Raw genomic sequence first — 8,039 nt, forward strand, 5'->3', positions numbered from 1 at the left:
TGCAGTAATATTTAACTAATGTATCATCAATAGTAGAGTCACAAGTTAATGACAAAAATTTAGTGCAGTCATAAGTGTGTATATGTTTCACACATATATATATATTTTTTTTACAACTGTATTTTGGCTTATTGAGTAAGCCTATATTTAAAAAAAGTTTAATCTATCATAAAGAACAAAGTTGCAAGAGGAGAATATTTTCTTTCAAACACCTGAATGGCCTTGGATCATCTTTGGGATTTCATTGTACTTCAGCCTTATCACCATTCAGATAAGTAATGTAGCTAAATGTCCGTACATCTCATGAGACTCTTATGAGTGTAGAGAAAATTACCTATGAGAAGCAGCGTTGAAAGTCAAACAACTATGAAAAGGTAAAGTGTCTTCATTAGGTGATTTTTGAAAGTGTGTTATAATGCATGGGTTTGGATTTATGGCAGGCCCGTTCCCCTGGGCCTCTCATAGTGCCCCATGCCAGAGCAAACTGTGGCCCTGAACCATTGCCTGGCCTCCGTGTCCATAGGCTGCTGGCACTGAAGTGGGTTGCACAGAGGAAAAAAAAAAAAAAAAGAAAGTGTGTTATAAATGACATTTGAGTACTGGTAGGCACCTAGCAGACATTATAAACAAATAATAATTAGCATAATCATTGCATGACATTATTTTGGGTGATTTTACCAAGGCACATTTTTTCCCTACCAGGTTAGTTCATCAAGAGGCTAGGTTTATAATGCCACATATAAAGACGCTATTTATCTTCAGGTATCATTGATCTTTATTCAAGCTCAGTGTATAAATGCAAATGAAATAGGAACAAGACTGGAAATATACATTAAAATTCCCATCGCTATTAATTTTTAGCATTATTAACCTATTCTAGAAGGTAAAATGGACGATAGAAGACTATGAAGGTATTAATTTTTTCAAGGTTAAATTTGTGAACATTCTTCCAAGCAAAAATAATGTTACTATTTGATATGCTTCGTAGCATCCACAATTAGTATATAATTTGGAGTGTATTCAGGTAGTCATGTTACTTAATCAATTTCATGAGTTACGTTCACATTAGTAACAGTTACACTGTGGACCTAGATTGACTTTGTTCCTCTCTCTGAAGTTATATTCTCATTTAGAAGGAAGGTTTGACTATAAATTAGCATGCTATGAAATACTTTTGAATATTTTCCATAAAATATGTAGTGACCTGTCTTTAAACATCATTTTAAATGATCTATTACCTGGTAACTTAAGTTGCTTGCTCCTTCTTTAATTTTGTTTATAATGAAAAGTAGGAAACCCCTTGACTTACACAAATGATTTGTTGCCCATAATTTGAGTTATTGTTGTCAGAAGACTCTAATTGTTTTTAAACTATAGCCTAATAGGCCTGAGGTGATTGGTATAAAAAAATTTCTATGCAGATATATGATATTGCCAAGCAAAATGTAAAATATGTACCGTTTGCTTAGGGTGACAAGGAAGCTGATGTAGAAATCTAGAAATAAAGGCATCTAGCACATCTATGCAGTGGTGGAACCATTAGTCACATAATTCCCCATCAAAATTTTTAAGGTAAAGAATGTTGATCTAAGGAAAGAGGTTGGAAAATAGAATCTTAGCGGTAACGTATAAAGCAAATCTTTTCATGTGGACAAAGTGGTTCTAGGTACAAAGACAAAGGCCATGCCTCGCCCCCCAAAGCTAAACAGGACATAAATACCCACAATTATTTTGGGAGCATGAGAATGAGAGTTTGCAGAACAGTAAGGGGAAAATGCAAGAAACTGATAGCAAATGTATTAAGCATATCAATAAAAATCAGGATGTAGTAATTGTTACAAGACCTGCCTTGAATTAAGTAGATAAGAAGTGAAAAAAGTGTTTTAGACAATCATTCCATCAAAAGAGCACTAGCCCAAGCTAAAAGATTGTGAATTTTTACAGTAAAGCGATTATTGGGCCTTCAGCATTCAATAGCCAAAAGGATGTTTGGTTCTCCGTGAGGGTACAATCCCCAACATTCAATTCAGTTGTGGTCATCAAGGAGAGTAATAGGAGATGAAGACCGTCCCCCAAAAATGAAATGAGAACCACCCTTCCCAGGAATTGGCTATAGTCAGAAAGCGTCCAGCTTCTCCAGAGTAGGGGCCCTCGCATCATCTTCCTTGCAGGGTCTTAGAACTAGGATTGCTATTGTGTGTTTCCTGGTCTCCTTTCTGTGCATGAGCTCTCATTGTGATTGTCCTATATTTAACCATTGTGAGATGGACCACTTGCCTTTTTCTTTATAATTCTTAAGGGATTATTTAGAGACTGTTGTACATCATCCCTGATAAAAACACATACATTAACAGAGATGTTGAACACTGAGCACTTTGAGCTTGCTGCCATCCCTGGTTGGAAAATCTGGCTTATTTTCTTTGTGCAAGAGTGAGGAAAATTTTGTTTGTAAAAGACAGCAATCTGAATGTTTGGTGATAAGAGAGACCTCTTGCAGTCAGCGATACTGGTCACAGGTTTTCTACTTTTCTCTACACAGCAGGGTTGAATTTCCAGTTGCTTAGACTAATCTCTCACAAAGACAAAATCAACTCCCATAAAAGATTACCTGGTTTCAAATTTTAAAAAATATTTATATAAAATTTGCTTCTTTGGGCTCAGTGACCATAGCTCAGTGGTTAGGGCACCTGTGACATACACCAAGGCAGGCAGGTTGGAACATGGCTCAGGCCTGCTAAACAAAGACAATTTCAACAAAAAAAGTAGCTGGGCGTTGTGGTGGGGTATGTAGTCCTAGCTACTTGGGAGGCTGACGCGAGAGAATCGCTTTATGCCCAAGAGTTTGAGGTTTTTGTGAGCTATGATGCAATAGCACTCTAGCAAGGGCGACACAGTGAAACTATCTAAAAAAAAAAAAAAAAAATTAAATAAATAAATAAATAAAAGAATGGCTTTTTTGGTAAATCCTTCTTCCTTTAGTCATCTTATTCCTGTCTTTCAAATGGTGTTAGTATTCAGGGATCATTTGTAATCTCAGGCTACTTGCTCCCTACTGCCCTTTTTTTAATTTTATGGCTTCAGCTATCAACTGCACTTTAGATGAATATTAATTCCTAATCAACATTCCTCTATTGAATTTCAAACACAAATACAAATACCTAATATGAGCTTCAAACCTATTATTTACCTAATTGATGTGGTGATTTTATTACTGCAACCATGGTTATCTTCCTAAATTTTCTTTGTCAATGATGGTCACGGAAGGATAAAAGCCAGGAAATTCTCCTAGATGATTTTCTGTATATCTAACTACTCACCAAATCACGCCAGTTTTATTTACTATCTCTAGATTTCATCAAGTGTTCCCTATCCTCACTCTACTTAACTCACTAACTCATGACTTTGCCATCTCTTATAGTCCTTGAATTAAATAACTCAAATTATTATTAGAGATTGAAAAAGAACATCATGATTATAATAAAACATAATAAGTTCTGTAATGGGGATTTAAGGGAAGTAACATTGTATAATAACATCTGAGATCTACTTTACTTTGGGAGATAGGAGACTCTTCAGGAGCATTATGTTACTTTTAGTCATTTCACAGATATTTATGAAGTAAATTTTCTATGACAGACCAAAATTTTCCTTTGTATGAGACACTCTACAATAGACTAGGATATAATGGCAACCATGATTCACTGAATAAAAAGGTGGAAAATAATGGTGTCAGAAAAAAAATCATTCCCTGGAAGTGTAATAAGACTGGGACGAAACATACTTGATTGAAAACTGTGAAATCTGAGTCCATAAATTTCAATATTAGACTAGATTATGAAAGACCTTCTAACACCTTGTAATACTTTTGCAACCTTAACTTTATAACAACATAAAGCCTAAGATAATAATTTTTCACGCTGCAAACTTTTCTTTTTTTTTTTGTAGAGACAGAGTCTCACTTTACTGCCCTCGGTAGAGTGCCGTGGCGTCACACGGCTCACAGCAACCTCCAGCTCTTGGGCTTATGTGATTCTCTTGCCTCGGCCTCCTGAGCAGCTGGGACTACAGGCGCCCGCCACAACGCCCGGCTATTTTTTTGTTGCAGTTTGGCCGGAGCTGGGTTTGAACCCGCCACCCTCGGTATATGGGGCCGGCACCCTTACTCACTGAGCCACAGGCGCCGCCCCAAACTTTTCAAAATGCACATGTACTCTTTTCTAATCAGGAAAAACGAAGATATTAATAACTGTTTCAGGATTTAGATGGACTTTCTAAGAAAACAATCGTTGGATAAAATATAAATCATGTCTTATACTTGATTTATCTTAAGAAGCAGATAATCATAATACAAAAAAGCATGTGTTTGTGACCTCCCACCCTCTCTACTTAATGAATGCCTCTTATTGCTCAAATATTCAAAAATATTAGGCTAGGTGGCAAGTTTTTTCTGTATTTGTTAAACTGAAGGACTTATAATTGCACACAAGATTAATGAATTGTGGTATATGTACACCATGGAATATTATGCAATCTTAAAGAAAAATGGAGACTTTACCTTTTTCATGTTTACATGGATGGAGCTGGAACAGATTCTTCTTAGCAAAGTATCTCAAGAATGGAAGAAAAAGTATCCAATGTACTCAGCCCTACTATGAAACTAATTTATGGCTTTCTTATGAAAGCTATAACCCAGTTATAACCTAAGAATATGGGTAAGGGGGAGAGGGAAGGGAGGAGAGAAAGAAGGATGGGCAGAGGGAGGGTGATTGGTGGGATTACACCTGCGGTGCATCTTACAAGGGTACATGTGAAACTAACTGGATGTAGAGTGTAAATGTCTCAACACAATAACTAAGAAAATGCCAGGAAGGCTATGTTAACCAGTATGATGAAAATATGTCGAAAAGTATATAAAATCAGTGTATGGTGCCCCATTATTACATTAATGTACACAGCTATGATTTGATAATAAATAAATTAAAAAAAAAAGAATGGATCAAGAAAGTCGAAATGAAAGAACAAACCAAGAAAATGCAAATATTGAATCTACGTGATCTTGAAAAATTTGAGAATCTAATCATAAATTTCTGGTCAAGTCTTCATCTTTTAGGAAAATTTTATTTATATATTTTTTATAAAGCTGTGAAGTTTATACATATGCTATAAGTAACTAAGTTTTCAATAGCCTTTTTTCAATCATTCTCCTACATTGACATAAATATGAAAAATTATTAAAGTTTAAATGTACAGACATTTCAAGTTATTCAAATCTGGTACTTGTTATTATGAAACCAAACTACCTGGCTAATTATTTGAGATTTAAATTTTAACTATATTTTGTACAAGGATCTTTTTCCCTGCAAAATATCTTAATATAGTCTCATGTTATTAGCAGAAATAAAATTCTACTAACATCTCCAGTCTAATTTTTTATCACTTTAATGTAAGTCTTACTTTAGTTTGAGTGTGAATAAAATGTGGATCACTCATTATTTAAGGTGATTTAAAATCCTAGACCTGAAGAAAGTAAAAAGAAACATAAAATTTGAAGTATATTTTAACCATAGATATAATAATTCAGTAAGTGTGAGATCATCTTAAGCTTCAAGCCGGAGATACCTTTGGAAGTACTGTGTGGGTCTAACATCTAGAAGAACAAAGCACGATTCAGCAGATTCTCAGATTTTAAGTTCAGCAGTGTGGTGAAGAATTACCTTTTTTTACACTGGATTGAGAAAACCAGGTAGAGAATATCTCTGAGGAACAGCTCTTATTCCACATGGGACAAGAAGGGAGAAAACATATTATATATGTATCTTTGTGTTTGTATGCACTGTGTTGTACAGATGTTATTCTTCCTGATGGTCCCCATGATGAAAAGGAAAACAAAACACACACACACATACACACACACAGTGCATGGACCCTGGTACACATAATAATTAAGAGAAAAAGTCAAAAGATAACATATCATAAAATCCTTCATAATATGATTATCCTTGTTTTATTATACACTGGTGTCTTACCAGTTTTTCAGATTACAAAATAAGGCTTGTAAATTCTTCTTTGGTAAAATAAAAATGTTGTTTGTATCACCTCCTTTTGCCTCAGTCTCAAAGGACAACCAGAGAGACAGAAATATGAGGTTTTCAACTTTGACTCTTTCTTCCTTCCAAAGAAGGTCTACACAAAAATATAAGGCAAAACCTCTTCTCATCCATAATATCATCAAATAATGATCTTCTAGTAAATTATTCCAAATATAATATGTTTAGTTATATTTTATCTATCTATGTAATACATTTATGTATATATAGTTTATGTATTTATATGTGGGGTTTTAAAATTTCATTAGGGATGCTGATATTTACTCAGACATACAAGTTTGATCATGTAAAGAATTATGAAACCAATATTCCTATGAACAAATGCACACACATACACACCCAATTTTTGGTTGGTTTGGAGCTTTAGCCATAAACACAGTGATAATAATCTTTATGCCCTGTAAAGGAGCAGTTAGCCATTGCCTAATTTGTCCTTACTCATAGAATGTATAGGCTCTAGTTAAATGATGAAAAACTCAGTAAATTTAAATATATATATTTTGTTTCTGATTTTTTTAACATTTATTTTTTATTTAGCTGGCTTAGTTGTTTTGACTTAGTGATTTAATCAAGTAAAAATGAACATTTCTGTTTATATAGCCACAATATTAACGAATAAAATTGGAAAATTGCTAAAAAATGTGAATGAATATTTTCATTAAGCTGGTAGTATGTGTTGCTATGCTGTTGTGACCCTTGTTCAGGGGCTCTTCCTCACTTATTCCTGTGGGGCTCTAACTTCCTTGTCAAATCCTGTGTGTGATTTGGGGAATCTCTGGGATTCAGCAGAGGTTTCAAATTTGCTTCCAGGAAAGTGCATTTACTTACCACCTGTTCAGTGGATGCTCTCTGTGATTAATGCAAACACGTCATCCCAGTTTCAGATTTTTATTATTGTGCTGAAGAGGGGGAAATGGTTTCCTTTTTATGATACACTAACTTAGAGGATAAATGCAGCTGTCCTCCCATGCGCTCCACTACTTTGGAATTCCAGGAACTACTTTCTCAGATTTTCCTGATGTCTTAGGACCCAGCCATGGGCCCAAATACAAGTTGAGTGCCAGATACACCAAGCTATGTTTAGAATCAATCCTTTTTGATGAATGCCTTTTGTTACTCTGCTAGCTTTTCTACCTAGCCTCTTGGCTTTAGGAATCTTTTTTCTTGGAGTTGGAGAAATGCAAAAGGACTTCTGGGTAGTATACTCTATAAATCCTTAAGACAAGAATAGGCACTTTGGATTTGCTTTGGTGGGCACAGCTTGGATTCTTTACTACAAACAGCTAAGGTGTTAGATTTCTTAAATAAATATGATGATCGTTCTTTCAACTAAATATATGGCCATTTATATCTTCTTCAAATATTTATTCTTTTTACTAGGAAATAGTGTCTGTCTCCAGAGTGTTACCAGAACTGACTGGTTTTACCCTGTTATTTTCTATTGAACCCAAGCTTTGTCCAGGTGATCTCACTTCTTTCAGTTGATTTTTTCTGATAGTATTGTATATAATTTTAAAAGCATTACAAATATAATCTAGTGAATAAACAGAAGAATTATTAAACACTTTCTTCAACAATTTAGATAAATTATATAACCACTCAACTTTCAAATAGATAATATGCTGTTACTAACAAGAAGACATATTAATTAAAATGAGACAATATTATTGCCTGGGATTGAAACTTCAAAATATATATGCATCTTTCCTGATAAGATTAGATTTTACTAGTGGCATGTTTATTAAATGTTTAACAACTAGCTTTCCAGGAGTGAAGAAAGTCCTGATTTGTACCACTGGTCAATTTTCATTGAGTAAATGCTCCCACAGTGATTGATGTCAAGCTATCAATATGATGTCATTGTGCATGCAACTTGCAAGAAATGTGCAAAATCGGCTATTACCAGCTGGTGCAAACAAGTGTGAGCCTACT

General features: G+C 34.6%; 1 non-coding gene across 1 annotated transcript; it reads left to right on the plus strand.

Moving 5' to 3' along the window:
- The first annotated feature begins 417 nt into the window (after positions 1-417).
- On the plus strand, positions 418-553 carry LOC128567109 (small nucleolar RNA SNORA42/SNORA80 family). Its single transcript, XR_008374772.1, has one exon. It is a non-coding gene; the product is annotated as a small nucleolar RNA SNORA42/SNORA80 family (small nucleolar RNA).
- Positions 554-8,039: the final 7,486 nt, after the last annotated feature.

This window comes from Nycticebus coucang, chromosome 15, assembly GCF_027406575.1.
Source record: "Nycticebus coucang isolate mNycCou1 chromosome 15, mNycCou1.pri, whole genome shotgun sequence".
Lineage (NCBI taxonomy): Eukaryota > Metazoa > Chordata > Mammalia > Primates > Lorisidae > Nycticebus > Nycticebus coucang.